General features: G+C 46.2%; 1 pseudogene across 1 annotated transcript in view; it reads right to left on the bottom strand.

The window, feature by feature from the left end:
• Positions 1-2,662: 2,662 nt before the first annotated feature.
• Positions 2,663-21,458, bottom strand: part of LOC306815609 (olfactory receptor 14C36-like) — an 82,706-nt pseudogene continuing 63,910 nt past the window's right edge. The window contains exon 2 of the transcript in view: positions 2,663-3,270. The product of the transcript in view is annotated as an olfactory receptor 14C36-like (transcript). The remainder of the gene's footprint in view (positions 3,271-21,458) is intronic.

Here is a 21,458-nt window from a genome sequence, read left to right as displayed (position 1 = left end):
AAATATGTGAAAAGTCTAGTAAAAAACCATGTGTGATGGAATGATTTTCACTGCACAAAACAGGAACGTGTGGGTGGAATGATTTCTATTGCACATGCTGGCCACAATAACATCCTGGCCAGAATAAAGTAATGCCTAAATTCTCCAGCACTGAGTAGATGTTGGGGAGTTTCTGTTTTTCATACAGTTTCAGTGTGAGTCCCACTGAGGTTCATCACCAACAGAAGTTCTTCCTGAACTCCTTGGAGGAGATAATTGGTGGCCCTGGTTGCACAAAGCTCTCAGAGACTGCAAGGCAAAAGCAAAACCCAAAGTCCTTGGAAAAACCTGCAGTCCCTGGGAGCATGAAGGAGCCCCCAGGGCCATTCCTGACCAAGGTCCCCAGGGACTGGTCCCAGCAGATCCCTGAGGCCACTGGGATGTGGGGGGGATGCTGAGAGCAGCACAAGGGTTGACAGTGCCCAGCCTTGCTGGGGCTGTGCCAGGAGGCCCAGTGGCTCAGGACAAGGTGTCTCCTCAGAGCCTTTGGTGGCACAGACCCTGCTGTGCCCCAGGGAACCAAGACTTGGCTTTCCTGGGCACTGCCAGCCCTGCCCGAATCCTTGGCCATGTCCAGCACAGCTTGTCCTGTGCTGTCCCACAACTGCTGCTGTTTCCCTGCAGGCTGCACACTCCCATCTCACTGCCCTGGCTGCCTTGCCACTGCCAGCACTGCCCTGACCTCTGCCACCCTCCCCTCTGTGCCTTGGGACACACACACACATGCACTGAGCTCATCTTCCTCCTCCTGGGTGCTTCTCCTGCCACAGCCCTGCCCTGGGAGGGTTCATTCCTCACAGGAGCTCCATTGTTGTTGGTGCATTTTATAGCTCTACTCTGCCTGTCTGTCAATTCTGTCTTCAAAACTCTCCAAGGAAAGATTCATTGAATTGTGGAATAACAAAGGTAGGAAGAGCCCCCTGAGCCCCTTGGCCTGTGTGTGGCTGGGATGGAGTTCCCTTTGCCCAGAGTAGCCCCTGTCCTGCTGTGCTTGGCTCCTGTGGCTGGAGTGGGTTTGGTCCCAGCCCAAGGCTTTGGCTTCCTGAGCAGGGCTGGCCCACATGAGGCATCTCTCAACCCCTAAACCAATGGCTGGGGTGAGCAAGTGTTTGGGGACACAGGATGGGACAGCTGGGATGGACTGACCCAAGGGATCCTCCAATCCATGGGATGTCCCGATCAGCAGGGAAATGAGGGGGATAAGAGGGCCTCTGGATTTTCTGTAATAAATACATTTGTCTTCCAGAGCAACCACTACACATGCTGAATTCTTCTCTCCATTGTCTTCATTGCTTCTGCATTTGGCCTCTGCTTTTTAGTCCCCTTAACATTAATCTCTTTTATGGTGACCCAACAACTTATTTTCTCTGTTTTCTGTGTAAGGAGGGACAGTGACAGAGACACTCGTTGTCACTGGATGCCCAGAGGGTTTAACCACAGCCACCTTGCCCAACTCTGCTCTTATGGGCACCCCCAGAAAATGCCAGGGCTCTGTCAGGTGCCCACCCCTGAGCTCTTGCCCGCTCACAGCCCCAGGGGTGTCCAGGGACATGAGTCCTTCCCTGGCACACACATACAGTTCATAGCAGAAGGGACAGGGGCTTCCAGGGCTCTGCTGCCACTGCCAGAGCCTGGCAGGGACCTCAGCCCTGCAGGTGTCACCCTGCCCTGCCCCTGCCTGAGGTCTCTTATGGCCAGAGGAAAAGGCACCGGGAACTCTGGGCACAGGAGCTCATCCCAACCCTGCATCCAGGGGTTCCCAGGAGACATTAATCTCCGGAAACTCCAGCACCAGCTGAAGGTGTTTGTGCTCACTGGGTTTATGTCCCCTCACACACACGGGATGTTCAGGGCTGTGGAATGTCCCTACACTGCAAACACAGACTCCTGACCTGGTCATTTGATGTCCCTCCAGGCAGGGAAGAACAACCTCTGTGCCTGGGGTGAGAGGCACTGCTGGAAGAAGTGCTGGCTTGCAAGGCACTGCTGGGACAGCCCCACCCTGAACACTGCCACACTTTGGCTGCCACTGCTGTTCTCCTCTCCAGGGCGCTGTGTTGGGAACATCCTTGAGAGCAAACTGGGAAGGAGATTGAAGTTTTCAGGCCCTGCACTAGGGAGATGCCCTTGCATGATGAAAATGCTGTTGCAGAGTCCATGGCCTGTCCCTGCACAGTCACACAGCAGGACTGGGACAGAAGTGAGAGAGCCCTGAGCCTTAAACCAACACAGGGGCTCTGAAGGTGAGTGTGGAAGTCAAGGAAGGGGAGGTTATGGAGCAGAAGCCCTGGGGCTGCCTAGCAGTGAGCATCCCTTTTCACCCTAGATATTCCCAGAGGAACAGACCCTGCAGTTCCAGAGCAGCCAGAGAGGAAAGATGTCAGGCAAACCGGCAATACTGAGTTCTTTATTTTGTGTAAGCACATATGTAGTACAACCCCTGGGTTATATAGCCTGTGGTTCACACTAGGAATGTGAATAGTGAAGTAAAAAAGGTACAGATAAAAATTTCACAGTTAACAAATTCTCAAAAATATAATACCTGTGACAGCAAAAAACCCCACAAGACAAAGAGTGGGCATTAATGAGTAACACCGGAAGAGTTATACAGGAGAATGGGGGTTTATTCCTTCTGAAAAGTGTTCATGATACTTTTCCTCAGGACATCCTTGAACTCCTGGTTCCTCAGGCTGTAGATGAGGGGGTTCAGGGCTGGAGGCACCAGCGAATACAGAACTGACAGGGCCAGATCCAGGGATGGGGAGGAGACAGAGGGGGCTTCAGGTAGGTGAATATGCTGGTGCTGAGGAACAGAGAGACCACGGCCAGGTGAGGGAGGCAGGTGGAAAAGGCTTTGTGCCGTCCCTGCTCAGAGGGGATTCTCAGCACAGCCCTGAAGATCTGCACATAGGAGAAAACAATGAACACAAAACAGCCAAATCCTAAACAGGCACTAACAGCAAGAAGCCCAAGTTCCCTGAAGTTTGAGTGGAGCAGGAGAGTTTGAGGATCTGTGGGATTTCACAGAAGAACTGGCCCAGGGCATTGCCATGGCACAGGGGCAGGGAAAATGTATTGACTGTGTGCAGCAGAGCATTGAGAAAGCCACTGGCCCAGGCAGCTGCTGCCATGTGGACACAAGCTCTGCTGCCCAGGAGGGTCCCGTAGTGCAGGGGTTTGCAGATGGACACGTAGCGGTCGTAGCACATGATGGTCAGGAGGAATAATCGTCTGAGATGAAGAACAGAAAGAAAAACATTGTGCAGCACATCCTGAGTAGGAGATGGTCCAGACATCCCAGAAATTGTGCATGGCTTTGGGCACAGTGGTGCAGATGGTGCCCAGGTCAGTGAGGGCCAGGTTGAGCAGGAAGAAGAACATGGGGGTGTGCAGGTGGTGGCCGCAGGCTACGGCGCTGATGATGAGGCCGTTGGCCAGGAGGGCAGCCAGGGAGATGCCCAGGAAGAGGCAGAAGTGCAGGAGCTGCAGCTGCGTGTCTGCCAATGGCAGCAGGAGGAAATGCCTGATGGAGCTGCTGTTGGACATTTGCTGTGTCTTGGCTTGGGGATCTGTAAGAAAAGTAATCATGGAATAGTTTGGTTTGGAGAGGACTTTAAATATCTCAGCCCAGCTTGGGGGCTCTTTCTCCCCACAGCCTGCCTAGGGCTCTGCTGCCTGGAGCTGTCCCTGCCAGCAGCTGCTTCCCTGTGCTCAGGGCTGGGCCCTCCCACTGCTGCCAGAGCCCAGCCCAGCCCTGGGAGCTCAGCTCTGCTCTGCAGACCCCTCCCAGCACAGGCCACTGCCCACGGCCAGCTCTGTCCTTGCAGGCTCTGTTGGCAACATCACAGCAGCCCTGAGGTGGCTGGAAAAGACACACTGATTCTGCCTATAAGGGACCTTGTGATGATGTCTGTCACTGTACTTTATTGAGATTAAAGAGAATTTTTTTTTTTTTCTCATTCTGAACCAAGAGATGAATATCAGTGTCCAATTTCCCATCATGGCAACTGAGAGCAGTAGATTAAAACAGGATTTTCCCTTTCATGCAGCCCCTGATTTGCTGTGCTCCCTGTATAATCTACTTAAAAATGTCTGCAGTAAATATCATGCTGGGAGGAGTCTTGAACAATGCAGCATCCTCACACACAAGAGAACACTTCCAAGCCATACAAGCTCTTTCCTTCCGCCCAGACCTTGTTCCCCACTGCTGTCAGCAGCTCCCAGGGCTGGCTGAGAGCTGTCCCTGGCAGGCAGCAGAGTCCCTGCCCCAGCACAGTGCCCTGTGCTGCAGGACCCTGCTCTGCAGACAGTCCTGGGCACCCCTGGCTGCTCTAGACAAGAGAATCAGAGAAGGCACTCACAGAGTCTGCAGGCATTGGGATGTTCCGGCTTTAGGAGATCACTGCAGGAGCTGCAGCTGCCTTGTACTGCAGCCAAAGGATTTCTGTGTCAAGGGCTGGGAGTGATTCTGCCCCAGTCACTTCTGAGCATCTTCCCAGAAATGGCTGATTGAAGATCTCTGTGCCTCTGTGCTGTGCCCGGGGTGGCTGCAGGCAGAGCCGCAGCCCTGCTGGGCTCTGAGAAGAGCTGCTCAGCAAGAGAAATGTGGTTTTGAAGCTCTTCTTGTTTGCTCAGGTGACCCTCTGCACCAGGAGCCCAGCCCAGCTCAGCAGCACAGACACAGTACAAGGACTTTAATGACCCTCATGGGGAGTTCTGCTGAGACTCTGAACATCAGTCCCTGAGACGGAGGTGCAGAAAACTCTCCAGAATTCCAAGTCAGATTAAAACTCCAAAGTTGCTTGAAGTTTCAATGGATCCCACTGAGGAACAGAAGTGTGAAAGTGTGCCATGTTCTAGTCAGAGAAGGAAATTGTAGGCAGAGATGACAGGTGGGCACAAAGAGAAGCCAAGTCTTGGTGCCCTGGGGCACAGCAGGGTCTGTGCCACCAAGGGCTGTGAGGAGACACCTTGTCCTGACCACTGGGGCCTCCTGGCACAGCCCCAGCAAGGCTGGGCACTGTAAGCCCTTGTCCTGCCCTCAGCATCCCCTCACATCCCAGTGTCCTCAGGGATCTGCTGGATGAGTCCCTGGGGAGCCTTGGTCAGGAATGGCCCTGGGGGCTCCTTCATGCTCCAGGGACTGCAGGTTTTTTAAAGACTTTGGGTTTTGCTTTGCCTTGGAGTCTCTGAGAGCTTTGTGCAAGCATGGCCCCAATTATCAGATTTAATTAGTCCCTTGAGAGGCTTTGTCAGTAATGATTTCAGTGGGGCTCATTACTGCTTCAAGGCACTCAGGGTTAATTTAAGTTCTACTTTTTGACACTGAGTCTCTGAGAGGTTTGAACAGTGATGGTCTCCAATTATCTTCTTAATTAATCCCTTGAGAGCCTTTGTCAGTAATAATACTCAGTGGGTCTCAGTAATGTTTCAGGGTACTCAGTTTTTTTTAGGTACTTGGAGTTTCCCATTTGACACCAACTCTTTAAGTAGTTTATGCAATCATGGCCACAATTATCTGCTTTAAGGAGTCCCTTGAGAGCTTTGTATTGACACTCACTGGGGCTCATTAATATTTGAGATACTCAAGGTTTTAAAGCTACTTAGGATATTCCTTTCCTCTCTGACTCTGAGAGGTTTTTGGGCAATCCTGGACTCCAATTCATGGACTCATGAACTCTCCTCCAAGGAGTTCATGAAAAGCCTGTGATGGTGATGGACATCAGTGGGTCCCATTAATGCTATGACACTTTGAGTTTTTCTTCTGACTTGGATTCCTGGAAAAGTTTGTGCAATCTCCTCTCAAGCCCTGAGGTTCAAGGACTCAGCACCAAATTCACCATGGGGCTCATTGGGATCAAGCAAGTCCTGACAAACTATGGCTGTGCCTTGTTTTCCCTCTGGTCTGGTGCAGTTCATTAGGAAGGTTTCCTAATACAGTTAAGGAGAAATATTTCAAAGAGCTTCTAAGAAATGCACATTCCTATTGTATAGGATGTTTTATTCCTGTTCACTTTAGAGCAGAGGTGATTGCAGCATTCTGTGATTGATATTAATCCAGGGCTCTCCTCAGGAGGTCTGGTCAGATCAGAGAAGCTGTGCCTTGAGATCTGACCCAGTTTGGACAACCTTCCTGCACATTCCCAAACCTCCTCCTGTTTGTCTGCACTCACCTGGGGCCTGCTTTGTTTGGAGAACATGCTGCACACAGCCAAAACTCTCTTTTTTCCTCTCTTTTTTTCCTCTCTTTTTAAAGCAATCTAAAACTCTGAATTTCCTCATTCAAAAAGACACTTTAAATTAATGTGGCAGCCAAAGCTGGAGAGGTTCCCCTTACCCAAGGCAGAACCATGAAAGGAATTTTTTAGATCTTTGGGCTCCTTGATTCCACAAGGACTTTTTTTATCACCATGGACTCTTGGTTCTATGAGGCTCTGTAGTGTCACATCGGATATTTGCTTCCATGGGGTTGCACAGTGTCACAATGCTTTTTGGTTCCATGAGGTTCTATGCTGTCACAATGGAGATTTGTCTCCATGGGCCCCACAGTGTCACAATGATATTTTTGCTTCCATAAGACCTGATCTGTCACATTGACTTTTGGTTCCTTGAGATTCTGTACTCTCAACAATGGCCTTACTGTCACAACAAACCCTTGGTTCCATGAGATTCTTGAGTGTCATAATGGAATCCTTGGTTCCATGTAGCCCCACAGTGTCACATGGTCTCCTTGGTTCCACAAGGCCATTCAGTGTCAATGGCCCATAGGTTTCATGAGGCCCCACAATGTCACAGTGGACCTTTGGTTCCATGAGTTCCCCCCAATGTCACAAGAGTCTTCTTGGATTCACAGTGTCAAAATGGTTCCTTGGCTTCACACAGCCCACTGTGTCACAATGAACTCTTGGTTCCATTATACCCTGCAGTGTCACAGGGATTTCCTTGGTTCTGTGAGGTTCTGTAGTGTCACAATGGACGTTTGGTTCCAGGTTACCCACAGGTCACAGTGGTCCCTTTATTCCTGTGGCACCCAGCAGAATACCTCACTGCAGGGCCGAATGTCTAGAAGGAAGAGGAGAAGCAAACATTTGGAGTCATGGTTTTGTCTTCCCAGGTCACAGTGATGTGGGGTGGGGCCCTGCTGTCCTGGAGATGGCTGAACACTGGCCTGCCCACGGAAGGGGGAAGAAACAACCTCTGTCCATGGAAGTGCAACAGCAGAGAGGTCAGGCTTGAAAGGAATGTTTCATTTGTCTTTACAAACAAGCTATAGATCTGTTGGTAGATAGAGTTAGCACTCAGAGATAAAAGAAACAATGGGAGGCATTCCACTGATAGACAAATGGGAAAAAGAGATTTGTCTTTACAAACAAACTGTAGGTTTGCTGGTAAATGAAACTGGGCAACAGAAGATGAAAGAAGCAATGGTGGGGGGGGGGAGGGGGGATGGAAACTATGAATTCTGTAAGAATTAAAATTAAAAGGGAGGGTTATACATTATAGAGGAGTCTCAGGCGTCAGGTGTTCTGGAAGTCTGGGCTTCTCAAGTACCTCAGCCACTGGGGAAAGAGAGAGGGAAATGCGGCAGGAAAATAGGATGAAAAGGAGGCTGCGTCCTCCAAAAATTTGAGAGATCCAGGGGAATGCCCATGGCCTCTCCCTTTATTCGAATAAAGCATAAAGGACTCCTCTGTCTCCTTTTTGGACATAAACCTCTGGTGTTTGTGGATTCATTTTCCTTACAGGCTGAAGGCTGGGCTTAAAAGACTGTCACCAGCACAGGAAACATATCTGAGAGAAAAGATGTGTGCTAATGTCTTTACAAATCATTTGATGGGTGAAGGGATGGTGTTAAGGCCTTTGAAATGGGTCGTAATGTTTCTACTGACTTTGGGTAGCAGGTTTGTTACCAGGCCCAGAGAGCTTGGCTCCTGAAACAGACAAGGGCTGCACAAACCTGAACTTCTTAATTTGGGGGGAAATTCCAGGTTCAAGGGGGAATATGGAGTACACAGGTTGGCAAGACCATACCTTCCTAGTACCTTGGACAGTGGGTAAAGGAAGAGGGCAACATGTGGCCGGGAGTTTAGGATAAATGGAGGCTGCACCTTCTGAAACTCGAGAGAGAAAGCACGGTGAGAGTGTACCCAGATGAACTCTCTCCCTTTATTCAAATAAAGTTGAAGGTGTGCTCTGTCTCCTTTTTGGACATAAATCTGTGATGTTTATGGATTTTCCTGACAGTGACAACATGGAATCTCATGGAACCAAGTGTCCACAGTTTCACGGTGCAGCCTCATGGGGCGCTGGAGACCATAACATCACAATGGGACATATAGAACAATGGCTCCATAGCAACACTGCAGGGCCTCATGGAATGCAAGAGATCCTTGTAAATGGATGGAATGGAAATTCATGGAACCAAGTGCTTACTGTTTTACAGCAAGACCTCATGGAATAATGGAGATCATTGTGTTGCAATGGAAACTCATGGCACAAAGGCTCCACTGTCACCCAGCAGGACCTCATGGAATCCAAGAGACCATTGTGATACACTAGAAACCCATATAACCAAGGCTCTGTTGGGACAAACCTGGGCCTGATGAAACCAAGGAGACCACTGTGATGAAATGGAATCCCAAGAAACCTTGGTCAATTGTCAACACATCAGGCTCTCATAAAACTAAGGAGAACATTGTGACACAATGGATTCTTATGGAACCAAGTCCCATTGTGACAGGCAGCCTGATGGAAACCCGGTGCCACTGGGACATGTCCAGGCTTGGAGGAAGCAAGTGTCCACTGTGACACAGCACAGCCCTGTGAATCACAGGAGAGCACAGTGACACCATGTAATATTGGGGAACAAAATTTAATTGTAAACAGAGCAGGGACTCATGGAAGCCAGGAAACTATTGTGATGCTGCACTTTGTCACAATGGGGCCCTGCTGTGTGAGTATCCATTTCCCCACAATCTGCTGGGTCCATGAGGCCCCACTGTGTCTCAATGTCCCCTTGCTTCCACAAGCCATGGCACAGTCCCAATTGCCCTGGGTTCCATGAGGCATGCTATTTTCAGAATTGACTCTTGCTTCCATGAGATTCCATTGCATCACAATGGTCCCCATGTTTCCATGAGGCTGTGCTGTGTCACAAAGGACACTGGATTCCACAGGAGCTGGCAGTGTCCCAGTGGTTCTTGTCCTATTCGGCTCCACTTTGTCAAAATAAAGCCTTGGTTTCTAGAGATTTCACTGTGTCACAATGTTCTCTTTAGATTCCTGACAGCCTGATGTGGTGACAATTGACCCTTGGTTCCTTGAGATTTGATTGCACCACCGTGGTCTCCTTGGTCTTATAAAGCCCAGGTTTGTCACAATAGTTTCAGGATATTCCATTACAACATAATGGTCTCCAACACTCTATGAGGCTGTACCATGAAACAGTGAACACTTGGTTCCATGGGATTCCATTGGGTAACAATGTTCTCATGTGTTCCATTAGGCCTGGCTCTGTCACAATGCTTACACCAGCCCTGGAAATGTCCCATTGGCACCTGGCTTCCATTAGGCCCTTCTGTCTTGAAAATTTGCCTGTTCTTTCAGAACATTCCATCACAATGGTGTCCTGTGTTCCATTAGGCCCAACTGTGTCACAATGTACATTTGGTTCCATGAGCAGTGGCAATGTCCCAGTGGCACCTGTGTTCTATGCACCCTGCCGTGTTACACCTGACAGTTTGTTCCATGAGATTCCATGGAGTCACAATTGCACTTGGTTCCATGGGGCCGCGCTGTGTCTCATGGCCCCTTGCTTCCATGAGCCATGGTATGGTCCTACTTGCACCTGGATTCCATGAGGCCATGCCATGTTCACAATTGACACTTGCTTCCATGAGATTTTATTGCATGACAATTGTCCCCATGTTTCCATGAGGCTGTGCTGTGTCACAATGGACACTGGGCTCCACATGCCCTGGTGATCTACCAAAATAAGAGTATTGGTCTAATACCGATACTCAACTGCGATGGACAAAACATTCTTTAACAATTTAAAGTTAGAAAGTGTATGTTTATTCAGCACTGGGCAGTAGCGTGAGGTAATCCTATAATACACACTGCAAAATCACAGGTGATGAGTCTATTTATTGACAAAGGATTTAAACAAATACATATTCATAATAACAGGCCCTTCCATCTCCATTCCTATGGCAATTACCTTGAATAGCTATTAAAGATTGACTGATTGACTTCTAAATTAATGATCAATGAATGATTGACTTCTAAATTAAGTCTGGGGTCATTTTCTGTGGGGAGGGGTCTTGAAAGGAGGAAGTAAAGAGAGTCTTCCTTGCCCTGAACTCTCAACCTTTTCTATCCATGACAATACAAATGATTTCTGGGGATAGTACAATGCTTTAAAGGATGAGTTTCTGGTTGCATTGTCTATGTTTTTTGGGTCTGCTTACTAGTTTCATCTTTTCCCATTGTAAGCACAGCTGAGAGAACATAGGATGACAGACAATTATTTATTTAAGATTCAGAAAACTACCTCAAGCCAGGTTTTCTAACTTCTAACTTTTAATTATTTTCAGCAAAGTCTATCTATCCATTTCCATTTTAATTAATTCCAGTAAATAACTAACTTTTAACTAAAAAGCTAATATTTCGAAGATTAGTGTTTTATTCCCCACTTTTTTGAAATTAGTAAATTCTTTTACTCAATATGGGGATTTCTCTTCATCTATCTAAGACTCATGGCAACAATCTCTCAAGACCAAGCAATATACCTTTGACAGCGATGCTAAGTCTGCCACTTGTCCTAGTATCTTCCTGTTGGGGGTTGAATGTTTTTCTATTAGAATGTTTTCTATTACTGTGTCAATTTAAAGAATTTTTCCCATTATCATGCCAACAGAGCTTGCCGTGTTACACCCAGGAACTTTGATGACTCTAGACAAAAGGGGTAGGTGGCAGCGGGCTTCCAGATGGGTTATTTGTGTTTCCAGCGAGTGGAGATGAGAGGAGGACCCCCTCCTCGTCTCCAGCCATGCAGCCAAACACAGGAAAGCCAGACGATCTGTGATCACCTGCCCTGCATCTGCCCTGACGCAGCCTCCTACCTCTGAGGACATAGCTGACCACCAGAATCCAAACACTGAGTGAGGACCTGCCCTCTCCAGCCCGTTCCCACCCGAGAACGGCGTGGCCACTGCCGTCCCCTCCCACCTCCGCTCTCACCTGCTTCTCTGTCATGTCGGGCTTTGCTCCGTCTGCAGGACCGGGACCGAGTGCAGAGAGAGTGTGCCTGCAGCTAAAGAAATGACTGGCACCAAGTTATCTGTTCTTTTTGCTGGTAATTTAAACAACTGCTGTTGTTTCTGCTTGTATGGTTAGATATTAGTAAAGAGCTATTATTCCTAATCCCTTATCTCTGCCTCAGAGTTCTTGATTCAAACAATTTTAATGCTTGGAGGGGGTGGAATTAAAGTCTCTATTTCAAAGGAAAATTTCTGCCTTTATCAGTATACACATGTCCTTGAAACCAGGACACTTTCTATTTCCAAGAAGTACAGCAATATACAAAAACAAACTTACACTGACTAAAATAAGCACCACAGTGACTGGCTGAATTAAGGCATTAAGCAAACCGTTTGCAGTTGGTGATCATCCAAATAGCACATTCAACCATGATGAGGCAGATGTTCTTCAACTCATTTAAAAACCCCTTTTATGGTCACCATGTCAAGGTGTATCATGATCAAAGTCCTTTCCCTGCATCTTGAATCTCTTTTAAAATTTTTCTTCATTCCTAGTGTTTCAGTATCTGAGCGACTACGTTGATTCATTCCTTAGGCGCAGGCAATATTTCTTGCACAGTAACCAGGTTTGCCTTATGTACTGATGTGATATTACAGGTGCTTGATAGGAAAAGTCGCATCCTTTGATTTTAGCAAAATTGCAAACACATAAATTGAACTGAGTGTCATTCACTATTTGATTGTCTTTGTTATGGTGGGAAATGCTGTTCTAATACAGACAACCGTGTCCTATATACACAAGTGAAGTTGTTTGGTTGGTTAGATGCATTTCAAAGTGGAAAATGCTTTGGTCTGTGTCCAGACAAGTATCTTTGTCATCTTCTAAAGTTCCCTCACATACATATCCCATTTTTTTTCTAATAGAACAGGGCTCTAGGTTAATGGTCTGCCATTTTTCTACATTTTTTTGTGCCCACATTCTATGTTCAGAAGGATACAGTACAGTCCCTTCATGATTTAGTCCTAAAGCAACTATTGGATGGATTAAGCACACGGATGCACTAAATATAGTTAAAACAAAAGCTGTCACTGTATGTCTCAGGGTCATAGGTAAATTGACCAAAACCCACCAAAGTTGAAGCTCTCTTTCCATCTCAATGGCATTATCCCAAACAATTTTGCGAATTTCAGCAGGGAATATCCCTTCCTCACCTTCCCTGATAACTACGACAGCCACTGACTGCATCCACATTTGTGCTTGAGTACATCCAAGAGCCAGAGAAATGTTTGCACAGGCTGTGCCTAAGTCTTTAATTACTGCCTCATAGTCTCTCTCTTCTATATTATCCAATTTGGGTAATATTTTGGTTAGTTTCCAATGATTGTTACCTAGTGCTAACAAAGGAGATTGCAAAGATTGCTGTAATTTAACTTAATCGCTTCCCATCACAGTCAATCTGCTCATTAACACCTCCAAATTCATTGTATTTAGAACTCCCAATCCTGTTCCTAATATCCCAGTGAGGTCTCTCTTTTTCTTAAACTAGAGAGCATACGGCTTTGAAACCAGTTAGTCCATTCCGTAAGAAGCTTTGAGAAATGGGGCACATTATGGCCAAATGTAGAAGTATTTACTTGCATTCCCATTTCTTCTTGCTTAAAAGACCATTCTTGGCTTAGTTGGCAGTCTCTGAATTTTTGTTTTCTTGACAGCATATAGTCCAATTTTAGTAATTGTGGGAATTATAGGTTGCTTAATTTCCTCTGAAATAATTGGAGTTTGGATTGTTACAGCCCTCTCTGTAACTGGTGGAGTTGATTTGGCTTTCATTTTGTGAAACTCGATGCAATATTGAGTAACGTTAAATCAAGATTAAACCCTTTTGTCGCACACCCTTCAATTTTAAGTCTAAATTCAGGACACGTGGTCAAACATTTGTCACAGCAAATTTAGGTCCAACCTGGACGAGTTCCATGGGTGGATGGTGACCCTCAAGGAACCCATCTTGTACGAATGCATATTCATATCCCCAAACATTTGTCCCTTCCGACATACTTGCATTTGTGACACTTAACATTTTGCTCAAAGCCCTATGAGTGTAGGGATCATAAGCTTTCCCTTGGCATTAATAAATCTTGGTTACATTGTACTGATGTGGTGTTGCTTTGACTCTTATTATAGTCATGGCAATGACCACAAGGGTCATGACCATTTGCATAATGTTCATGATAGTTATACATCCATTACTCGGTTCTTGGTGAATTTCAGCTTCAGGTCTCTGTCACTGGGTGCATTTTTCCAAATTTCTTCAGGAGCCTCCTTCACATGGGAATGATGGATCCATGCCTTCTGTTCCTTGATCTTGACTGCTGTGAAAGGTGGTGAGGAGTACCTGGGATGGTCCTTCCCACTGTGACTCCAAAGTCTTCTCTGCAAAAGACTTAACATATGCATAATCCCCAGATTGTACATCATGTACTGGCCCATCTAATTCTCTGCTTTGGGCCCTAGCCACATATTTTCCAGCTTCTCTAAGTTGCTTATTTAGGGCCACCATTTATTTGTGTAGATTTTCTTCCTCTGCTTGAATGGGTGTTACTCGTTCTTGGACTGCATATGGTCTCCCATACTATACTTCAAAAGGCTTAATTTCCCTTTTGTTCTTGGTTTCGTTCTAATCTGTAGTAATGCCAGTGGAAGAGCCTGGGGCCAAGGCAAATTTGCCTCTTGTCCCAGCCTAACAATTTGTTGTTTGATCATATGGTTCATTTTCTCTACTTGGCCACTGGATTGAGGGTGATATGGGGTATGCAATTCCCAATCTATTCCCAAGTGGTGACTAATTTGCTGTACAATTTGGAGATAAAATGTGGCCCTCTATCAGAAGATAAAGCGTCTGGGACTCCAGAATGTGGTATTATTTCTTGTAACAGTGCCTTGGTGACCTCTCGTGCCTTAGCTGTCAGGGTAGGGAAGGCTTCTGGCCATCCTGAAAAGGTATCTGTTAACACTAATAGGTAACAATACCCCCCTTTCCTGGGCAATTCCATAAAATCAATTTACCATTGCTGCCCTGGTCCACAGCCCTTCCCAATTTGTCCAACTTTAGGCTTTGGAATGTTTTTAGGATTAGTTCAGAGGCAAAGACTACACTGACGAGTTACTTGTGCAACTGTGCCTTGTAATTTTCTAGCCAGAATTCTATCCTTTAAATAATTGTACAAGGCATCCATTCCTCAGTGTGTTTTCTCATGTTCTTTTAGCACTAGTGAGCACAACAAGTAAGAAGGTACTATTCCTTCTTTGGTTACAGCCCAGCCTTCCTGGCTATAAGTTGCTTCTTCTTCCTTTATAAGTTATTTTTCCTTTTTGTTATATACTGGTTTACCTTCAATAGAGATCTTTCCATCTGGAATTAATGCTGCCTTGACTATTTCATTGGGTATCTCACCTTTGGCTGCTTCTTTTGCCTCTCTGTCCACCAGCATATTTCCTTCTTCCATTCTGAGTTCACTTTTGGGTGTGCCCTGATGTGGCATATAGCTACCTGTTCAGGTAACTGAACTGCATCTAATAGTTTTAGTATTTCTTGGGCATGTTTAATATTTTTCCCTTGTGAGTTTCAGCAGTCCTCTTTCTTTCCAAATTGTTACATGTGCAGTACCACTCCAAATGCATACCTTGAATCTGTATAAATGTTTGATATTATTTTCCTTTTGCCAGCTCTAAAGCACGGGTTAAGGGGATATTTCAGCTTTTTGTGCAGAGGTGTTTGTTGGCAATGGTCCAGACTCTGTTACCCTCTCTGCTTGTGGTAACTGCATACCCAGCATGTCTTTTTCCCCTGAGGATACAGCTGCTCCCATCAGTGAACCAGCTCTCAGCGTCCTCGAGAGGGGTGTCCCTTCAGATCCGGGTGACTGCAGTAGGTGGCTTCAATGGTCTCCAGGCAGTTGTGGATCACTGGTTCTCTCCATGCTCCTGCTGAGGAAAGAAGCTGGGTCACAATGTTAGTTACCACAATTTCAACATCGTCTTGTTCTACCAGTATGGCCTGGTAGTTTAGGAAATCTTTGTGGGGAAAGCCAATGTCCCCCTTTTGCCTTCAGGACTGCAGACACTGTGTGGGATACTAGCACAGTCATCTTCTGGCCTAGGGTGAATTTGTGTGTCCTCTGGATGTTCACTGCTACTGCGTGCAACAGCTCTGAGGCACCCTGGCCACCCCTTGGGCTGCTGTGTCCAGCTGTTTGGAGAGGTAGGTGACTGCACCTCTGGTACAGCCCCAGGTCTTGTGCTAGACTCCCAGAGCAATCCCTTGGTTTTTGTGAGAAAAGGAGAAATAATGGTATACTCACATCTGGAAGTCTCAGAGCTGGAGCTGACATAAGAGCCTTCTTCTGTTGGTTGAAGGCTCGTGTTGCTTCTATTGTCCACTGTAGATCCCTTCTGTGATTAAGGCATACAGGGTTTTAACAAACAATCCATGGTTATAAATCCACAGTCTGCACCACCCCGTTATGCCCAGAAAGGTTCTCAGTTCTTTCACTGGTTGGGGGTTTTGGGGTTTGGCATATTGCTTCCTTATGGTCTCTCCCCAAGGTTCTTTGTCCAGCACTTACTCCATGGCCCAGGTAAATTACTTTTGTTTCACCATATGGGCTTTCTTTTGGGATTCCCAGTACCCCTGCAGGCCCAAAAAGTTTAGGAGGCTCACTGTCCAATCCACACATGCCTCTTGGGTCCAGGTGGCTATTAGGACGTCATCCACGTAGTGAAGCAGCTGTCCTTCTCCAGGTGGAGGTTCCCAAAACTCTAAATCCTTTGCCACCTGTGCTTCAAAGATAGTAGGGGAGTTCTTGAACCCCTGGGGCAGTACACACCATGTGAACTGAATTTTACGTCCAGTTTTGGGACTTTCCTATTCAAATGAAAAAATTTTCTGGCTGGCTTCATGGAGAGGGAGTTACAAGAAAGCATCCTTCAAATCTAAAACAGTAAACCAGGTTAATTCCGGTGTTAAAAGAGTTAACAAGGTGTAGGGGTTAGCAACACTGAGCATAAAAGTTCAGTTTTATTATTAACAGCTCTTAAATCTTGTACCAACCTGTATGATTAATCAGGCTTTTTTTTAGGGGCATTGACATTCTTTTAATAGTCCTATTTGCAAAAATTTTCAACGATTGTGGTAATTCCTTCTCTGTCTTCCCATTTCAAGGCATATTGTTTGACCGTTACTGATTGTTCTTCTTTAAGACAGATTTGACTGGCAGAGCAGTCTTTGCTTGCCCTACTATATTAGAGTCCCAGGCCCAGGGAACACCTGATCTTTTTTTATTTTAATAATTTCTTCTTATTTTCAACTTAACAATTTCCACATACTGTTGATGGTTATCTCCAAACTAATTTCCCAATTTTTAAAATATTATTTTTGCTCCCAGCTGCTCTAGCAGATCCCTGCCTAAATGTGCAGATGGAGCTTTAGGCATATAAAAAAATTGATTAATTCCCCACTGTTTTCCCACTTTATACTTTTATGGTTTACAAAAATATGCTTTTTTAGGGTTGACCAATATTTCTTTGTTCATCACCCTTTCTTAATTCTGGACACTGGTTTTTCCAGTATCCAAATTTCTTGCAAAATGCACATTGGTTTTTTCCAGTTGACGTGGTCCTTGTTTGGGGGACCGTGCTCACGTTTCCCTTTTACATTTTCCTGTATTATTGCTACTAGTTTCTTTGTTCCTGGTTTACACCCATCTTCTTGATTGCTGAAAACTCTCCATGCCTCATCTAAAAAAGTCTCCAAATTTCGACCTGCTGGGCCCCGCATCTTCTGGAGGTTCTTCCTGATGTCACCTGTAGATTGCCCTAAAAACAAGTTTACCAATTGTTGTATTCCCTCATCAGATTCAGGATCCAGAGGGTGGTGTTGATGCATTGCCTCTCACAACTGGTCTAGAAATTCAGAAGGAGTTTGAGAGGAATTCTGTTTAACAGCATAAATGGCTGACCAGTTTATAGTTCTAGGAATTGCTCTCTCCAGTCCTTTTATTACTAATTCCTGGTATTTCATTAGCCGTGCTCTTCCCTCTGGCCTATTAGCATTCCAACCTGGGTCCTGAAGGGGAAATACATCCATAACATCATCTTGTGTTATTCTACAATCATCCTCAGCTAAATCTTAGGCCACCTTTAAAACCATCGGCCTCTCTGATTCTGTTAAGGAATCAAGTAATATTTGAATGTCTGTCCAATCAAGCCTATGTTGTTTGACCATAAATTTAATCCTTTTGAAACACTTAGTGGGTCAACTCGATAATTTTTTGCAATCTTTTCCCAGGAATCTAAATCCCAGGCAGTAAAGGGGCCTCTGACTAACACTGTCGCCCCCTCAGAGGTGACTGTTTCCCTTAAAGGGGCTTTTATGGTTTCTCTCTGTTTTCTTTGGGTTCTTGATGCTCTAGGACCCTGTGGGGAGCGTTCTTCCTCCTCACTATCACTGGAGGGTAAGGATGGATACAGTCGGGTTGGCTCCTGTGGCTTGCGAGTGGGAGGGAGACTCCCTTATTAATTGCTGTTCTCTCAAGTGAGGATGAAGCAGGGGATGAAGCAGACGTAAAACCTGAAGTTGATGGCAATTTCAAATCTACTTCCCCTACCACCCTCTCCCTTCCTTGTCTTTTATGGGGTGGTCTGAGGAATTCCTCTGTCTCCTCTTCCTGATTTTCCATACAATACACCTTGTCAAGATGTGTACACCTTTGATTTATTGAGCATGTGCTGCAACACCTCCTGGGCTTTTCCTTATTAGCTTTATTATTTTTCTCAAGAGCCAACACTAAAGGGTCAGAGGGTGGTCTAATTCCACAAGCCCTTTGCCACTCAGGGTGATTCCTAAAAGTGAAAATCATGTCAGCATAAGGAGCATCATGCCACTTCTGCTCACACCTAAGGAAAAGCATCAGCTGTACCAAAGTGTTATAGTCCAACGTCCCTGATGGGGGCCACTTCACCCCCTCCTCAAGTTTATAAAGTGGCCACCACTGTGTGCACAACTTAATTAGCTCTCTTTTAGTTTCTGTATTTTTATGGTCCACCAGCTCTGTCTAATATGCCAAAGCACATCCCAAAGGACTACCTTTAGGAACCTCTTTGATTTCAATTGCACCCATACTGAAAATTCCTTTTTCTCTCAATGCCTTTTAACCTTATCCTAGCTCTGGAGCTTCACTAAGCAGTAACTTGGTGCAAAGATCTTCCACTTATACTCTTATCTGACCCACAATTTACAACAAACTACACAGTGAAACACAACTCAGGGGTTACACTCACAAGCCTTTCTTGGACAGAAAAAATTCCTTTGTCTTGGGATCCCCCTCCCTGAACCTTCTATCCAGCAAAGGAAAAGGGAAGGGATAAAAGGAGGCAACAAAATAATGAGTTAACAGTAAAAACCAATTAACCAAATCACTTAAAATAACTCAAAAAGACACACATCACACTTTGGCCAAAACACTTTTATTTTCTTTTTTTTTTTCTTTTTTTTTTTTTTTTTTTCTGCGGTGGGGGAAGAAAGCAGCTCCGGGCTCACTTTGCTGCCTCACCCCTTTGCACTTAAAAACTAACTACACTTAGTCAAAACACCACTTCTCATACTAACAATTTTAAAGCTTAAAATACACACAACTTACAAACACAAAACCTTTGCCAACACACTCCCAAAAGCACACAAACCAAAGCATATATGGCACTCCACTGACCCACAATTCACGCACACAAAGCTCACAAAAACAAGCTGCACACTCAAACACACACATACATTCAGCACACGCAAACTGTGATCAAGCCCACAAAAGGAGTCACCACAAACTGATGCCTGCAAGCTTGGTGACCCAGACTGGAAATTACTGCCACACCACCTTTAAACCACAAATCAAACTGGAGCCACCACTGCTCCAGTACCACAGCAACACTGGCAATGCTGTTATTGCCACTGCCCGAGCTCTGCTGACCCACTGCCGTGTGAGCTCTGCTCCCGGGGCCACGACCGGCCCACCGCTATCCCCCACTACGGGCAAGAGCTCCTGGAGCTGTTACCAGCCCCACCTGGAACACAAACCACTGCCAAATTCCGTGGAAACTTACAAACTAATCCACTAAGGCTTTTTCACTGTGCGCTCAACGTCTTGCAGTGTCTTACCAGTTTGACTCTCTTACAGGTACCTGTCTGTAAGTTTTAAGCATACCTTTTTGTCCGTATCTCTGGCCGTTCTAGTTCTGCTCCCCGCAGTGCTAGTGAGGAAAAGGAGCCCTCTTCCTAGGAAGATCCCAGGTGGGCGCCCTGGAGGGGTCCCGAATCCCCCTGGCCCCTCGGCCAGAGAGAGCAGGGTCCCACCAGATTGGCCAACTGAATTATCAAAATATGAGTATTGGTCTAATACCGATACTCAATTGTGATGGACAGAAGACTCTCTAACAGTTTAAAGTTAGAAAGTGTATATTTATTCAGTGCTGGGCAGCAGCGTGAGGTAATCCTCTAATACACACAGCAAAATCACAGGTGATCACAGAGTCTATTTATTGGCAAAGGATTCAAACAAATACATATTCATAATAACAGTCCCTCCCATCCCCCGCTTCCTATAATAATTACCTTGAATAGTTATGAAGCATGCGTGATTGACTTCTTCAATTAAGTCCGGGGTCATTTTTGGGGGGAGGGCTCTTTAAAGGAGGAAGTAAGGCAAGTCTTCCTCACCCTAAACTCTTGTCCTTTTCTATCAATGCAATACAAATGATTTCTCGGGAATAGTCCAATTTTCCAAAGAATGGGTTTCTGGTTGCATTGTCTATTTTCCTTTGGATCTGCTCACTAGTTTCATCTTTTCCCAATGTAAGTGCAGCTGACCAAACACGAAATGAAAATCAATTATTTAAGTTTCAGATAACTATTCCCTTCTAAGTTTTAATTGCTTTCAGCAATGTAACTAAAATCCTAATTTTCTAAGATTAGTGTTTCAGATCCTACCATGGGGGATGGAGCTGGAGCAGAGCATGAAGCTCTTCCCACACTCGGGACACTCACAGGGCTTCCCTTAGTGGTGGCTCTGTTGGTGTGGGGTCAAGGCTGAGTTCCTGGAGAAGCCCTTCCCACACTCAGGAGACTCGTAGGGCCTCTCCCCAGTCTGGATGTGCTGGTGTTTTCTCATGTTGGAGCTGTCCCTAAAGCTCTTCCTACATTCCAAGAAGGTGTAGGGCCGTTCTCCAGTGTGGATCACCTGGTGTTGGATCAGGACAGAGCTCTGGCTAAACCCCTTCCCACATTCCCCACACTCATAGGGCTTCTCCCCAGTGTGGATGCTCTGGTGTTGGATCAGCCTGGATCTGTAGCTGAAATCCTTTCCACATTCCAACCACTTGCGGGGCTTCCCCCCTCCATGAGGCTTCTCCACCAGCTCTGAGCTCTGCCTGGATCTCTGGTCACCTTGCCAGCTCAGGGAGGGTCCTTCATCCTTGAAGCTTCTTGGGCTGGTTTTGCAGCCCCTCCTCATGAGGCATCTCTGGGGCTTTTCCTCCTCCTCCATCCACCCACAGATTGGCAATGAAAAATTCTGAACTGGGGAGAAAAACAAGAGGAGAGGGCCTTGGGATGGGGGTTCCTCTTTGCTCAAGTTCATCTTAGGAAGTCACTGGGCATCTTATGTCTGTAAGAGCTTTCAGAACACCAAGATTCAGCCCAAAAATTCTCCAAACATAAAGGCACAGATGAAAAACTCCCCAAACAGCCAGATTCAGCCAAAATCTCCTGCAAAATATTAAAGATTAAGGCCCCATAAAAAAACAGAGCACCAACATTTTGCCCAGTGAAGCTCAGAAACACCAAGATTCACCTCTGTGAAAATCATGGATCCCTCTCTCCGGTCACCTGCTGCATGTGGGGGAGACAAAGTTCCTGGAGCTGGGGGAGAGGCTGCAGATACAGAGAGGCTTGAAACCTTACTCGGCTGCTCTGGCCCCCCTCAGTCCCCACTGCAGCCGCTCCTGCCACCACAGGGTGGGGGGCCCGGCCTTGGCGCTGCCCCCTCCCACCTCCCCAAATTCCACTCGCGGGGGCGCTGGGGCCTGGGGGGCACAGGTGGGGTCCAGTTGGGGAA

This window comes from Erithacus rubecula (assembly GCF_903797595.1).
Source record: "Erithacus rubecula genome assembly, contig: scaffold_169_arrow_ctg1, whole genome shotgun sequence".
Lineage (NCBI taxonomy): Eukaryota > Metazoa > Chordata > Aves > Passeriformes > Muscicapidae > Erithacus > Erithacus rubecula.
The sequence above is the reverse complement of the archived record's forward strand: the minus strand, read 5'-3'. Positions and strand labels throughout refer to the sequence as shown.